Source organism: Balaenoptera acutorostrata, chromosome 13, assembly GCF_949987535.1.
Source record: "Balaenoptera acutorostrata chromosome 13, mBalAcu1.1, whole genome shotgun sequence".
In the NCBI taxonomy this organism is placed as follows: Eukaryota; Metazoa; Chordata; class Mammalia; order Artiodactyla; family Balaenopteridae; genus Balaenoptera; species Balaenoptera acutorostrata.
Window position 1 is genome coordinate 65492854 of NC_080076.1, and position 16461 is coordinate 65509314.

At 61.8% G+C, this 16461-nt stretch overlaps 1 non-coding gene across 1 annotated transcript; it reads right to left on the bottom strand.

Moving 5' to 3' along the window:
• Positions 1 to 2968: 2968 nt before the first annotated feature.
• On the bottom strand, positions 2969 to 3041 carry TRNAW-CCA (transfer RNA tryptophan (anticodon CCA)). The gene has a single exon. It is a non-coding gene; the product is annotated as a tRNA-Trp (tRNA).
• Between the last annotated feature and the right edge of the window lie 13420 nt (positions 3042 to 16461).

Consider the following 16461-nt stretch of genomic DNA (forward strand, 5'->3'; position numbering starts at 1 on the left):
GTTAAAAATCCACCTGCCAATGCAGGGGACAGGGGTTCGAGCCCTGGTCCGGGAAGATCCCACATGCCACGAGCAACTAAGCCCGTGCGCCACAACTACTGAGCCTGCACTCTAAAGCCTGTGAGCCACAACTACTGAGCCCACATGCCACAACTACTAAAGCCCATGTGCCTAGAGCCCGTGCTCCACAACAAGAGAAGCCACCGCAATGAGAAGCCTGCGCACCACAACGAAGAGTAGCCCCCACTCGTCACAACTAGAGAAAGCCTGCGCGCAGCAATGAAGACCCAACGCAGCCAAAAATTTAAAAAAAAAAAAAAGAGTTGTCTGTTCCTAATAAATATTTTCTAGATTAAGTATTTGTATCTCTATCAGTTATTTATCTCCATATATGGAGAATACATAATTTGTAATAAAATGCAGAAAGGGTTTAATTTTTCTTCACAATATATGAAATTGAATTTTTGACTAATACGTGAATAAATTGACTCTAATCCCTTCCTGTCATAGTGTACAGTATTGTTTTAGGTATAAATCTCTTATTTTATAGATATTTTCAAAAAATTAATCTCCAATATTTAAGGATTGGCGTAAACCTCCGTAACAGGGCGTTCCAGCAGATTCCCATTTATAAGGCTTGTCGTTTCCACATGCCCCCCCAACCCCGAATCATCAATGGCACGCGCCAAAGTCACACCAGGGCTCCCCAAACACTCACAAATGTTCATAATTTACAAAACAGGTGCCGACTTGGTTGTAATGAGGCGACCTGGGCCCGTTGGTGGCAGGAGGAACAGCCCAGGCCCCGCACTGCAGGCCAAGGGCTCCATGCAGCTCCGGGCGCCCAGCCTGGTCGCCGACGGGCAAACAGGAGGCCGGTCCATCCCTGCAGGCCCACCCCACACGTGAGAGGGTGGCAGCTGAAGAAGCAGGGCTGCCCCAGCTTGTGTGGCCCTGAGGCTCGAGGAGGAAAGACTGGCGGGAACCTGGGAGAGCCAGCATGCGGCTGGGCACAGGCCAGCGAGGGGACGACAGCTGGGGGCAGCCCAGCCACAACCATTGCTCTGCTCGTCACTTCACAGTGACTGGGTGGAGGGAGAGTCATGTGACCCAAGCCAGGCTGGTTGGGAACACAGACGGGGCCAAGAAGCAGTAAATGCCCCAAGTCAGATGCTTCCCTGGAATTTTTCACACTGAAGCAGGAGGTAGAGCCCCTTTCTCCACCTGGTCTGGAGGTACAAGCCTGGCACTGCTGGGGCCACGGGTCCAGCTTGGGGACCCAGCAGTCGGGAAGGTTGACCGTGGAGGGAAGTGGCAACAGGGGCTGGGGGACCTTTCGGGCACTCTGTGTCCTGAGGCCACCTGGAGCCCACATCATCCTGAAACACGTCCCTGGGCCTGGGGCGTTCACAGCAGAGACTGGGCTCTTGGCCCACGAGAGTCAGCGCAGAGGTTCTGTTAACTCGGGGGCTGGGCTGCAGAGGTGCCGGGCCCAGGGACTCCGGCTCAATCCGGATGCTGTCTGTGATGTCATTCCAGAGTCTGCACGGTGGGAAGTCGCAAGAATTGCTTCATTACACATGCCTGATAATTGAAGAACCAGAGAGACAGGTGTGTGTTTGAAAACCGAGACTTGAGTCCTCGAAATTAAGAGCGGGACATCCGTCTGCCTCACCACCCATGGCTGCAGGACCCAGAAAGCCCAGGTGCCAGGCAGCAAAAAGGCATGAAACAGAGGGGTGAAATAGGCCAGACACCAAAGGACCAATGCTGCGTGATTCCACTCGTATGAGGTCCCTGGAGTCGTCACAGTCACAGAGACAGAAAGTAGGATGGAGGTTGCCAGGGCTGGGGGAGGGGAGGGGGACTCAGTGTTTAACGGGGGCAGGGTTTCAGTTTGGGAAGATGAAAAGTTCTGGATGTGACGAAGGTGACGGCTGCAGGACAGTGTGAATGTCAATGTTGCTGAGCTGTGCACGTGCACTTAAAAATGGTTAGAATGGTAAACTTTGTGTTATGTGTATTTTACCACATTAAAGAAAAAAGGAATGTCCTCCCTCCAAAAAACCCCCAACATTGTAAGTCTGTATGTATGTATTTTAAACATTAACTTGTTTAAAGTACGTAAAAATAGTTCTATGCTTCATTTGAGGTTGACTGCGCAGGATCGCCTGCAGAGAAAATGTCCTGGTTACACAATCTTTCAGCACGTGGGTCATCTCAGTTGAAGGGGGAGAGCATGAAACGGGGCCCTCAGGACTGGAGACCGAAGCGGACCTGGCACCACAGTCCACGGCGGCTTCCTGGAAGGAGGACACCCTCGGAAGGGACAAGGCCTCGGAACGCCATCCCCACAGCCTGTGCCGCCGTGGGGGAGGGTCCCACGCAGTGGAGTCGGGGTTGGTGGGGGGACACGCGGGATTTCATCCTGAGAGGCCTCTGCGGCCACACTTGTGCTGGGCTCCGGGACACAGTGGCTAATGGGGCAGACAAGACATTCTCAGGGGGACACAGATGGGGCCAAGAAGCAGGAATGCCCCACGTCAGAGAGTTGCCCTCTGAGGGGACGGCTCCTCCTTCTCATACTTTTTAAATATCCTCAAACAAAAGTTGTAATGAAAATCCACAATAACCAGAAAGCACGTGAAGGTAGGTCAGCCGGCTGCCAGGAAGGACCAGGCCTGAAAGGGGGCCAGTCCTCTTGAGGCTCTTCCCCACCTCCCAGACAGGTCGCTGGCCCTCAGGGATTCTAGCGGGTGACAGGCCCAGGTGGCTCAGTGGGGGTAGGCAGCCAGGGTGGGCCCTGGGGTCCTGGCAGACAGGGGTCTGGGTGTCAGCAACTGCTGGTCACCCCCACTCCCTGCCCTTGGCTTTCCATGCCTTTTACTTTCTGTATTCCTTTTTTTTTTTTTTCTAATATTTATTTATTTGGCTGTACCAGGCCTTAATTGTGGCATGCAGGATCTAGTTCCCTGACCAGGGATCGAACCCGGGCCCCCTGCGTTTGGAGCGCAGAGTCTTAGCCACTGGACCACCAGGGAAGTCCTTATTTTCTGTATTCTGATGCTTGTCATCCTGGTCCTTGCTGACCCTGGAGGGACTGCCCCTGTCCCGGGCTAGCCAGCTCCGAGCCCTGGGAGAGAGCAAACATGCCCCAGTCTGCACATTTCATACACAAACCAGCCAATCCAGAGCCCGCCCCCAGCCCTCCCCCGCCCCAGGGCTCCCACACTCCAGGCCACTTCCCACCTGCCCTAGTCACCCAGGGCCGGTGCCCCAGAGCTGACCCTGAGCCTGCTCACCTGCTTCACAGTTCCTTCACTCAGAAGCGGCAAGACAGGGTCCTGCCCACAGCTCCCCCGTCCCTCTGCCTCACCGACCCTGCAGCTTCCCCATGTGGCCCCCGGAGCTGGTGTGCCCCCTCCTCTTGGGATCTGTAACAACTCTCTTCTCAGTGACGGCCGTCTCCTGATCTGTTGGCTTTGCCATACAGGAATAATATTAATAAAAAGACCTACATTTAAAACAGGCAGCCCACGACGACTCTCAGGTCAGCCAGGTGCAGGGGTGGGCAGGGGCATGGGGGGCCCCATCCCTCTGGGGCAGCTCCTCCCTCAGGTGGGGCCTCCCAGGGACCACCGGCTCCCCAGAGTGGCACAGATACCAGCGGGCATGGGACTGCTGGAGGCACCCAGACTTCTGCCAGGGAGGGTGTCTGTGTGTGGGAGGGGGTGGAGGCCATGACGTACCCTGGGCGCCCCACCCTCCAGGGACAGATACCAATCAGCTGCCCTGTTGGTCTGGTCCTCCCATGTCTGCCAGGCACAGGCGGCATCTCTGAGGCCAAGGACGTGGTGGGCTGAGTAGAGTGATTACCAGTGGGGCTATATAGCCTCGATTTCCCTGGGGGCCTCCCCATCCTGGGCTTGACAGGCGGGAGAATCTGTCTCCACCGCAGTGTCAGGCGGGTGGAGCAGCCGAGGCAGAGCCGACAGGAATCGATGGGAAAGTCAGTCATCAGAGAAGCCGGGGCCAACGGAGGCTCGGAGGCAGAGCCCTGGGCACCTGGGGGGCACGGGTCCTGAGGGGCCGAGGGCTGGGGAGGGAGGTGGGCAGGAGCAAGTGTGGATGTGCTCCCCCCTCACCTCAGGCTGCTGGGTGGGAGCATGTTTGACAGCAAGGGACTCTGCCCGAAACCCCAGTGGGCTGAGACGAGGAGGTGGGGGACGCCCAGGGCCCGGGGTCAAGGAGAGCGTGGGGCTGGGCCAGAGCTGGGACAGAAGGGAGGCCGGGCAGTGAGTGGGCAGGAGAGGTCAGGGGACAAGCTGCTCTCGCAGGTGCACCTTACCTGGCCCCTGGCAGCCTCTCAGAGCCATGGTCTTGGTGGTCAGTCCCCATGAGGGGTCTTGGGCAGGGGAAGGGGCGCCTGCAGCACAGCCGGCACAGTGCAGGGAGGCTGGTCAGGAGGGCAGGCTGTTGGGTGGACCTCCAGGAGCTGGGCATGTCCTTGGGCCTGGTGGGCACAAGTGAGGCCCCACTGACTGGCCTCGTTACATACAGGGTGGCTGGGTGAACAAGCAGTGGGGCCCGACTCCTGTGGTGGCCCTTGAGTCTGTGGCCCAGGGCTCTCTGTGTTCAGCAGCACTCAGGCCTCAGAGCCCTGGCTTCGCTGGGCACAGGCCAGGTCCATCCCCAGACACTGCCCCTCCTGAGCTCAGGGATCCGCCACCAGGCCTGTGGCACCTCCTCTGTGCCTTCTGCACCTGGGAGGTGGGTACCTGGCTGGGCAGGCAGAAGGACCCCTGACATCCCCAGGCCAAAGATGGGATTCGAATCCCTGATTTGGACTCCAAATCCTGGCCTCATGGGCTCCCTGCCCCCGTGGAGACCGCCTCGGGCAGAGGGAGGGCCGGACCCAGCCCAGCCCAGCCCAGCCCAGCCCCAGCCCGCCACCAGGCCTGACTTCCCTGGGCACCGCTGGCCAGTGTTCCCATCTGACCTTCCTGCCACCAGCCCCTCGTGTGTGTGAGTGTGTGTGCGCCTCTGTGTGCGTGTACATGCAAGTGTGTGCACATGTGTGTGAACAGGCATGTGAGCATGTGTGGGTGTGCAGACATTTGAACCATGGTGGCTTCCCTGAGGACCAGCCCCAGGAGAGGCTCTGTCCCCAGGTCCTGGCATCATCATATACTTGGAGCATCATGGGAACAGATTCCTAAGTGGGCAGAGGCCAAGGCAGCCCTACACTGGCAAGGCGCCCTGCCTAGCCCAGGTGCAGGAGGACAGAGGCCAGGCAGGGCCCCCTTATCCAACACCCCAAGTCCAAGCTTGAGGCCACAGCACAGGCAGGGGTAGCCAGGCCCTGGGAAGCACTCGAGCTACGGATTCAGTCACTTGGGGAAGGATAGGTACATCCTGTGTCTGAGGGAGGACCCCACCTCAGAAGACAGCAGCCCTGCCCACTAGTGAAGCAGGTCCTGGACCCCCAGATGGGCGCCTTGCCTGCTGGGGGTGACAACACAAGACAGGCAGAGGCCAGAAGCCTGGAGAGGGTGGAGGGCACACAGAGATGATGCCCCGTTTAATGAGGGGAAACTGAGGCTCGATGGATGTGGGTCATGACTGAGGAGCCAGGAGCTGCTGTGGAACCTCAAATGGGACCCCCGCTCTCAGAGCCCCCAGGGAGGGCTGGGAAGGCTCACGACCCATGGCAGGCTCCCTTCCCTGCGAAGACAAGGATCGCTGTAGGGAGGCCTCAGAAAATCCAGAAACTGCACACACGTCACCCTGGCAGGGTCCTGGGGGAGCAGGTGCCAGGAGGACACTGAGGCTGGGCAGGCAGTGAGGCCCCGGATAGCACGGCTGCTCCGTGGGAGCGGTGGGATTCGTGCCCAGCTACCCGCAGGCTCGGTTCCACACCACTGTGGACCCCCGGGGGACCCGGGGCCAGTGCACCTGCTCCGGCCCCAGTCATGTGTGTGTGGACAGCTCTGCATCCAGCCTGCCGCGCGTGAGAACTCACAGGCACTGCTGTGAGCCCCAAGACCGTCCTCTTGCCGTTCAAATCAAAAGTGCATATAGGGCTTCCCTGGTGGCGCAGTGGTTGAGAATCCGCCTGCCAATGCAGGGGACACGGGTTCGAGCCCTGGTCTGGGAGGATCCCACATGCCACGGAGCAACTAGGCCCGTGAGCCACAATTACTGAGCCTGCGCATCTGGAGCCTGTGCTCCGCAACAAGAGAGGCCACGATAGTGAGAGGCCCGCGCACCGCGATGAAGAGTGGCCCCCGCTTGCCACAACTAGAGAAAGCCCTCGCACAGAAACGAAGATCCAACACAGCCATAAATAAATAAATAAATAAATAAATAAATAAATATTTAAAAAAAAAAAAAAAGTGCATATAGCTGTGATTCTGGCTGACTGAGCACCGGCCCGTCAGGCCCCTGGCCACACAACTAAAACTGGGTGATCCTGAGTCCCTACTAGGCCTGCAAAAAGGCAGGCACTGCAGGGCCAGGCTGGACACGCCTCCCCATGCTGACCCACCTGGGCCCCAAGCCTCAGGCTACCCTCTCCTCCTTGTCTGGAGCCTGTGGACGCATCCAGGTGGTCAGCCACGGGGCAGGGTGGAGGCACAGCCCAGCATCCCACCACGCGTGCCCGGGGCCCAGCGTCCGTGGCCGGTCTTGCCCTTGGCTCCCTTCCCGTCCCCTGTGGGACTGCGGCGCTGGCAATGCCCCAGGGGCTGCAGGGTCAGCAGTGCCCCCCCAGCCACCAGTCTGATGAGCCAAACAGCATCCAGCTGTGCCCAGGCACATGGCTTTGATGAAGGTGAAGCTGAATACTCCTCTGTTTCCTAAGACTTCTCATCACTTGGCTGGGGAATCGCCAAGTGTCCCGTTTGCCCTTCCCATCCTTTTCCTTCTACGTCTCAGGAGTAGAGTGGAGCTCACACCGGCCTGCGAGACCCTCGGACATCAAGCTCGTGGACCTGCTGTGCCCTGGGTCTTCCTAACAATCCTCGTGCTCCGACAGTCTTGTGTCCTGGGAGACCAGCCCCAAGCAAGGTTGGGAGGTGACAGAGGACACCGTGTCCCCCCCACCCCTGGGGACGCTGCCAGAGGCTGCAGGCAACATATGGCAACAGAACAGAGTCCGGTAACAGCCATGGCTGCATGGTTACCACGAGCCGCAGCCAGCCGTCCTGGTCTCTCCTCACAGCAGCCCGAGGACAGGATATGGGGGGATCCGAGCCAGGGCCACACCGCTGGCAGGAACGGTGCCAGGATTCCAACCCACCTGGGCTAACCTCCCAGCCTGGGCCATCAGGCAGCCCACCTGACATGCGTCCCACAGGCAAAGCCCCTGCCCCAGGACCACCACAGGGCCCAAGTCCCCCAAGGGCCGAGATTGCCCCAGGGCCCCACCCACTGGCCCCTGCCACCCCCGTCCCCGTCACTCTGTGCCCCTCCAGGCTAGAGCTGGCTCCCCGAGTGACAGCAATTAGGGCTGCGGCTGGCAGAGCAGCCCGCTCCCCCCAAAGCACCTGACGTGGCAGCAGCTCCCAGGGGGGCCGCTGCGCTCCGGCTTCGGCTGAGGCACTTGGATCTGCTACTTTCTGCTGTAAAAATGGAAACATCCCCTACGTGAGACACAAGCTGGTGAGGAGACACCACCGCAAAATCTTGCACCAAGAAGGGCGGGCGGCGGCCAGGCAGGAAGGCTGCAGGGGGAGCCAAGAACCTGGGGGTGCAGAGGCGAGGCGCAGACCCCCAGCCAGACAGCCCCGCCTCGAGCGGCCGTTTTCCAAAAAACGCCCACGGAGCCAGCCGCTCCCGGCTTTCGGCACCTGCCAGGAGCTGCTGGAATAGCTGTGATGGAGGTGGGCGTGCGAGCACAGGCGGGGGAGGGGGGGCATCCAAACTGGAGGGAGAGCGCTCTCCCCACACCACCCCCACCCTGGCACCCAGAGACACAGCTGGCTGGGAGTCCAGTTCTGCTGCCTGGTGGGGAGGGGGGTCAGCAGTGGTGTCTAGGGTGCGAGGTAGGCAGCAACTGCGCCAGGCTGTCCCAGCCAGATCGTCGGAAGCAAACACACAAGCCAAGTGCACACGGGACCTTGGCCCGAGCCCCCCAGAAACGGTCAGGCCGGTGTGGGTCACCCTGATGATCCCACCTGGCAGCACAGGGTCCTCCTTCCTGGCCCCCAAGCACTGCTCAGCTGCAGGCTGTGCACCTCAGGACTGAGATCTTCCCGCCGGCTGAGCCAGCGCCTGCCAACACCCACTGGTTCACGGAGCCATGTTGTGTGTGTGAAACACCCCCACCCAGCGGCTGCTCTTCCCCCCCACCCCCCAGATTCACGGTGAGCTCAGCTCAGTGCCTGTTTGCTCTGCAGATGGTGGACAGGCCCTGGGCTGTGTCCCTTGGGGGGCCGGGTGTGGAGGGGAGCCCCCGTCTGCCCTCTGGGGACAGGGAAGATGGCAGCCACCTCTGCGGGGTGTGGACAGGGCGCCTGTGGCAGGCCCACCCTGTTGGCACTTTCCCTGCAAGTCACTGGTTATCAAGAGGCCCAGTGGAGGGCAGGGGTGTGGCCTCCAGCCCCGAGGCCCGTGCCCTGCTCCAAGCTGGTAATGACCTGGAGGCCCCTGTCCTCCTGGGCATGTCATCCAGGGCCAGGAGCCAGATATTCTGGCCTTAAGACAGCCCAGGGGCTTGGCCATCCCATGGGCTCACTCAGCTTTCAGAGTACATTCCCAAGAGACCGAGGCCATGCAGATGTAAGACCTGGATGGCCCTCACATCTGCACACAACACAGGCTGACTTACACGCTCATCACACTGCCTTGCTCACTGTCTCACGTGCACACGGACGTGCTCTCTCACGATTCACACGCACACACAAGCACAGTTTGTCTTTGGTTCTCTCTCAGACTCTTTGCACAGACCTTCCCTGGCGCTCAGAGGCAGGTGTCTCCCCGGCAGCTGCTGCCAAGTGCCCCCTCCCAAGTGTCAGGTGAGCAGCCACGACACCCCCTCGCCTCCAGACCCTCCCCTGCAGCCCAGGGACCCCAGGTCTACCCTCACCTCCCTGAGAGGCCCTGGGTGACGGCCCTGGGTGGGGCTGGCAGCCAGCTGGCGTGCCTGCTCAGCCGGATGCCGTGAGCCTGGGCCCTCTGGAGACCTCGCTGGACTGGGGCCCGGGCGGGTGTTTGGGGGAGATGGGGCAGGCAAGGACCTGGGCTCTGCTCCGTGGGACTCAGAGGGCAGAGACAGGCAGCAAGATGGGGACAAAGCCCGTCCCCCCATGAAACTCACCTCTGAGGTTCCCAAAGGCCTGGAAGACACCTGATCCAGAGGTGACAATGTGATGAGTGGCCCCAGAGGCCGGGAGGAGACGCTGGGTGGGGGGAGGTCCTAGGCCAAGACAGGGCATGGGTCACGACCCACCATGGGGCCCAGGCACAGGGAGTCAGACAGAGGGACACCGTCAGGTGGACAGAGTGCAGGGGGAAGTCGTACGCAGACCCCTTGACTGGGGGTGCACAGCCGCTGGGAGAGGCAGCAGATCCCCCTCATCAGCAGGTCTGGGGTACCAGGAGGGCCCTGCCCAAGGACTCGGGGTCTGAGTTTGGGGAGAGACTGGTTGGGGTCGGGAGTCTGGGGACTCTCAGGCCCTCTGTGCCTTTGCCTGCCAGTCTGACATGACTTTGAGGGGGACGGCAGCTGGGAGGCCCTCCGGGCCAGATGCTTTCATAGAGGGACGGGCCTGGCAGCCCAGCTCCCCCGAGGCCCAGGCCACAGCCCTGACCACAGCCGAGGCCCAACCAGGAGGGTCTCCTCCTCAGCCAGCGGCAGCCCAGCCCCTCCATGCACCGGGCAGGAGCCCCATGGCAGCTGACCCTGCAGGGCAGGTGGGGAAGGGGTGGGTTGGGCAGGAAGGCTGGGACCATGCTGATGGTTGGCTGTCTCAGGCAGGGTCCCCCAGAGCAGCCATGACCGGAGGGGACACTTGGGGAATGTGCACAGGAGGGAAGCCGGCAGAGATGCGCCTGGTCTCGTGGGAGCATCCAGAGCTGTCTGACCCTGGGCGGGGCCAGCTCTGTACCCTACGCTAGTCAGAGACAGATGGCCGGTCACCTTGAGGGCAGCACCTGCTCAGACCTGAGCTCCCGACCACCTCTCACCTGCTGGCCCCTGTCCACACCTCAGCGGCCCCGAGCCCTTGGTGCCGAGCAAACAGGTTTGTTTACCACATTTGCACTGGGTTTGATCAGGGTCTGGGGACCCCCACAGCTGCCCACCTACAACTTCAGGCCCTCCCGTCCGTCCTGGGCACCGGCTCAGGTGGGAAGTGGGCAGCTCCACACTGGTACCCCATCCCAGGGAGCCCAGCCTCAACATGCCCTCTGCCCTCCCAGGTTAGCACTTCTGTTATCCACGGGGCCACTGGGAAAGGTCAGGGGCCACAGCCCTTTTGAGCCGCCCCTGATGACAGCTGGGATGGGCTGCCAGAGACCACTGGGTAGGCGGTGCCCAGGGGGCCCTGTCTCACCCTGGGCCGGGGTCAGCAGCCTGGGTGTTTAATCAGGGGCTCGGAGAGCTTTGCTGCTTCATCACACCCCTACGCTCACCCTGCTGGTCGGGTTGCCAAATGCAGGGGGAAACCGAGGCCTGGGCACAACTGACATGCCCTGGGATCCCCAGCCAGACCCTTAGAGATGGGCCTGGTCTGTACCTGGAAACCCGGGCTGATGGCTGGGTAACTGGCACCAGGGTTTTATTTGAGGGGCAGAGTGTGTTGGGGAGTGTCCAGTGATGAATTTAACCCTCAGAGTCACCAAGGTCAGTCGTGCTGACACCACCCAGCAGCCCCTAAGCCACAGGGTACGGGAGTGCCTTCCTCCCAGGCGGCCCCTTCCAAGCCTCCTGAGGACTCGCCTGCTGCCTACCGAGCCCCTCACAGCCTCCTGGGGTCAGGCCAGAGTGGGCCATGGCACGGAGACCAGGCCCAGTGCTGGCTCACCCTCTTTCTCAGCCAGGGCTCGAGGTAGGGCACAGTGAAGAAAATACTCTGGCTGCTCAGGAGCCATCCTGAGCCCCAGCCTGGGACCACACTCCCAGGGCCAGCTGAAGTGTGCACGGGGTCCCAGCCACATTTTCAGGCTCATGCAGCAGGAAACAGAGGGTGGCTGCCCTGCCTAAGTCGATCCACACAGGGCCCCACAGCAGCAGAGGGGTGGGAGGGCTAGGGCAGGGGCCGCGGAGCAGCAGGCGGAAGGGGTGTGTTGGGGTCCCTCCACGCTGAGGCCCCGCACACCCGGCTGGGCTGTCAACGCTGCTGCCGTGCGTCCCGTGGAAAATCATCGCCACCCTCTGCCACGGGTCCTGGCACATGCGTGAGTCAGTGAGTGAGCGAATGGTGAGTCCCCCCCTACACACACCCACCCAGTTACACCAAGGCCACTGAGGCTCAGAGGGGCTGGGACTGGCCTGGGGTCCCCACTCAGCCAACGGAGAAGGGACTTCACACAGCGGCTGGGCTGGAGCCCGGCCCCACCTCTGTCCCCAGAGCTGCCCCTGCCTAGGAGTTGATGGCCTGATTGAGAGCAGCGTTTAAGTGCCCAGGGAAAAAAATCAATTCTCCTGGTTCCACTTTAATCCGTCAGTTCCTTTTCTGATGAATTTCCTGGTGTCCAGCGGAGACTGGCTGCCAGGTTAGGATTGCAAGGTGACTGGGGCTGTGCTGGCGGTCCAGGGCTCACCGCCCGCCAGGGGCCACCCCAGCCGCTCGCCTCAGCCTCAGCTAGGAGGGTGGCAGGGCCTGAGAAGCACGGGGATGCCCCTCCCTCTGCTCAGGTGTTTCAGGGGCGCCGCTCAGGCTGGCCCCAGAGTGCGGGGTCGGGGGCGCTGAGGCTGCCCCTCCTGCATCTGGCCGGGAGCCGACCCCAGGCCCCCTGCAGACCTGGCTCAGATCCCACCCTGCCACGGTCCCAGCCCTGAGCCCCCACAGGCACAAGGGGTTCACACGTGGCCCAGCAGACGTGCTGGGCCCTGGGACCCTCCCCTTCTCAGCCCCTCTCTGACCCCCTCCCCTCCATCCCAAGCCTGGAAGCCACACAGAGCATGCAAATCCTGGACAGAACGTCTGAGGGGCAGAGGTGAGTGGCCCAGAGCAGAGGAGCTGCCAGGAGCAGGGACGGGAGGGGCCGAGAGCACAGCCGTGAACCCAGGGCATCGGGACCCATCTGCAGCAGGGAAGGGACCCTCACCAGGGCTGGCTTCGTCCTGGTCTCTGTCCAGCCACCCAGCCCTGCTGAGGTGCCCCACGCGGGCCTGGACTCTGGGCAGGGGCTCACCCAGCTTCCCCCAGGGTCCAGGCAGAGCCCCCAGCCCCTCCCCAGCATGGTCCCCGGCCCACCCTGTGTGGCCGGAGGCCCCCCTCCCTCTCTAGGCATGTGCCATGGCTGTGGGGGACTGACCTGGTGCAGAGGTCAGACCCCAGCTCCAGCCCCACCTGCCAGGAGCCTGGCCAGGCCTCAGCTCCCTCACCGTGACCCGGCAATATTGTCACATCATCAGGGCCTGGATTAAATGGGTTGATTCGGCTGCCGCGCTTCGCGCCTCAGAAGAACAAGCTGGCACCAGGGGCAGTGGATTAGAGGGAGGTCAATATTTGTGGAATTGAATTGAATCCATCTCCTGGGGACTGTGTGTGTTCTGGTTAGTTTTGTCGTTTCTGCCATGGGCGGGTAACCCAGCAAGAGAGCCCTCGAAGGCCCCAGTTGGAGCCTGACCCAGTGTCCTCCAGGCATGGCCAGCTAGGCTGGGTGGGCCGGGGGCAGAGGCCAAGCCTGGCAGAAGTGGGTGGGTCAGCTGGGGTATCAGGCTGAGGGGGGGGTCTGCCCTGGCCCCCGTGGTGCTGAGGTCCCACCACACAGGCCCTACCCCCAATCCTGGGTCCCTCTGTTCCTTCAGGAAAGGGGTGCATTGGTCTCCCAGCGGTCAGGCTGTAGGGCCACACCGTGCACCATGCTGGCTGTCATTCAGGGCAGGCACACAGAGGGACGGTAACATGAGGGGGGCAGTGGCACAGGGTGGAAGGCCTGCTCTGCCTCAAGGGCGTCCTTACAGGGGTCCTCTGCCGCTGCCAGGTCATGGGGAGGGGACTCATGCCAACCCAGGCCCCGCCCCCTCCCAGGTGGTCTGCTGGCCGGCGCTGCCCACCTCCAATCCCCAAAACCCAAACTGGATTAGTTGTGTTTGGAAAGCGGCAAAGCTTCTTATATTTGAGCAAGTGCAGATTATGCTGGGCCAAGAGGGCGCCATGCTGCGTGAAGGGGGATCTGACAGGGAAACGGCACTAAAACAGGTGTTAATTGAAAATAAAGTCAAGGGCATGGTCTGCCTCAGTTTGATTCAGCTCTGGGGACCACAGGGAGCAGGCACTGTCAGTCAGAGCCGCCGGCCCTCAAGGCCACACCTCGGGCCAGGATTGCCCCCAGGAGAAGGTGGGGTGGTCGACATGGGGCAGCTGAAGTCCCCTCCTGTGCCTGTGACCCTCTGGAGGGCCCAGGACCTGTCACGAGGGAATGTGATTTGTGTTCTATTATCACATCCATTCCAGCATCTGGGGAGGCCGAGGCCCCGCAGGCCAGACCCCGTTTCTGGGCTTTGAACACAGGCCTGGGCCTGGAGGGGACACTTAGGCAGCACCGGGTGCAGCCTGGGGGGCCATGGAGCCTCCTGGCTGATCCTGGCAGCAGCGCCCAGGGGGCCCTCTTGGCCTCACCCTCCCCGGTGCCCTGCCCTGGGCCACAGGAAATGACCCACCTATGCAACCCTCCTGACCCCGGGCCGGCCAGGAGGGAGGATGACAAACTTTTATTTAATAAAAATACGAATAAAATCCCTCCACTTTAAACAGCCCGGCTGGCTTTGGGAGAGCAAAGTGAACTAGAGACGGGAGGGCAGGTGGGTTTGCAAGCCCCCCCTCCTGGAGGATTCCACCTTGGGCGCCAAACATGTGGTCACCGACAGCCCTGTCACCAGGAAAGAAAGTGGCTCAGTGGGGTCTGGGGTCCGACCTGGCGGCCTGTTGGTCCTGGCGGCGTGGCTCCTGCCCCCAGGTCCTGGCAGCCAAGCGCGGTCCCCCATCCCCACCCACTGGCTCCTTGGGGGCACACCGCTCTTGGGCAGGGGAATGGTCCCCAGGCTGCAGGAGATGGGGGGGCAGGAAGAGACAGAGGAGAGAGAGTGCATGCGGATGAGGACAGATGTGCACAGTGGTGGAGGGTGGTCTCCTCAGAGGGAGGCCAAGGCTGCCCGAAAAGGGGTGCTAAGGGATACCACAGCCCACCCTCACAGCCCCCTCCAGTCATCTCCCACGGCTCACATGGCTGAGAGCAGTGCCCAGGGGCCCGGCAGGGATCACATCCAGGCCACCGTCAGGGTGGTCACTGGGCTGATGGAGCTGCGAGGTTGCAGGGTGGGTGGGCGGGCGCAAGTGGGGAGGGGAGGTCGCCCTGGGATCCTCTGAGCTCTGTTCCTGGGGACACATGCCCCAAGGCGTCTGTGACCCCTGGACCCCCAGTCGGGGTCCCCCAGCCCTCTGGCTGGTTTCCCATCTCTCCACGGTCAGCGCCCAACCGCCCTCCCTCACATCCGGCCCGGCTGCCTCTCTGAGCCCTCAGAGCCAGGTCATCAATTATTTAGCTCCTGCCTCTCAGCCTCTCTCTGCTAGTACCTCGGAAAGTCGGGGAAGATAAATCTCCTCTCAGCTTGCTTCCCCCGGCTGACAGGGAGCAGGCGGGCGCCAGACGAGGGCAGCCCGAGCCCCAGCCACCGGGCCAGCGTGGAGAACCCCGGGCTGCCTGCTTGCCCTCTGCTATTAAACCCATCATTCATGGCGAGGAGACGCATCCTGGGCCATGGCAAGGAGAGTCCGCCCGCCACCATGACCGCGCTCGGCTGCAAGGGTGACTTCTCAGGATCCCCAAGTTTCAGGAGCTGTGTTTAAATCCAAGCCAGTGGAACGTTCCAGATGAGTCACGGAGCCCGGCTCACAGGGGAGGACCTTGAGGGTTCTTCGGGGCGGGGCAGCCGAAGAGACAAGCGAGGGGCGGGGACGCCTGGGCAGCCCCTGCACACCCTCTGCCACACCCAGGGCAGGGTCACCAGGGAGGAAGCCGTGCCTTTCAAAAAGCAGAGCCATCCTCCATGCCACCATAGTTAACTGCCTGGGCAGCAGGGAGGGGGGCCATTCACAGCCCCAAACCTCCAGCCGGGCATGTGTCCCAATGAAAACAGAAGGATGATGATGTCAGCGGGGGTTCAGCTGCGTCCACCCCCTGCACAGCCAGAACAGCCCCCCCACTCACACTGGCCTTGGGGTGGCCCAGCGAGAAGTGGAACATGGGCCGGGGTGGGGGGCAGTCGCAAGGCAGGACAAGGGGGGGCCGGGGAGGAGTGGGGTCCATTCTCAGAGCCCCTCCCGGCGGACCCTCTACCCAGGGGGCGACTCTTAAACCCCCTGGGCTCAAGGCAAGACAGAGGCTCCGAGTCCTGGTGATTCCAGGCCGGTGACCTAAACGTCTGCCGGGCAGAGCAGCCTGGCCGCCCGGAGATGGCGACTGGGCTGCTGAAGGCACCGCATTCCCCTCCCCACCCCCACAGGACAGGGGCTGAGGCCCAGGTGACAGAAGCCAGAGGGGCCACCCAGTCCCCACAATTAGCGGTAATGAGTGACCGGAGCCCTTGCTGGCCACAGGTCGAGAGTTAATGGAGGCTGATAATGAATTCGGGGAGGCTGGGAAGAGGCCCAGCCCCTCCTCTCTGACCATTAATCCTCTGGACGTGGCTCTGGCCCTGCCCCGGAGCTAACGGGGCTGCATCTCAGCTGTAACCACAAGACCATTGAACGGGGAGAGGCTGGGGGCTAGGGTCCCCCAGAACCAGCCCCCAGTCCCAGATGGCCACCCTGCCCTGCTCACTGGCTCCCGAATCGGCCGTCTCACACCCCTGGGGTGGGGTACCCCAGCAGGTTGTCGCAGTCCCGTGTCACAGCCAATCGGACACGACAGCCTCCTACTCCCCCCACCCCCCCAGGGCTGCCTCCCTGCCACTGGCCACTGCACAGGGGCAGCTCTCCTCTTCCCCCGCCCTTTGGCCCAGGCAGCCACCAGGCCCATGTCCAGCTTTAGGTATAGACCACTTCGTACCTGCTTCTGCCGCAGCTTCAGGCCCCTCCCCACCCAGCAGACCTGTCCCCTCCCTCCCTCTAGGCCCCGACTTCTGTTACTGTGGACAGTGCTGGTATCTGAGCCAGCGTCCAACCACACTGGGGACTCATGGGACTTTGTAGCCTGATTCTGAGTCTCCTTCTCTGTGACCGGCCAAGCCTGCCTCTCCACCTGACCCTGAGTCATTGGGTTTTGTGGGCAAAGACGAGCCAGTCCACC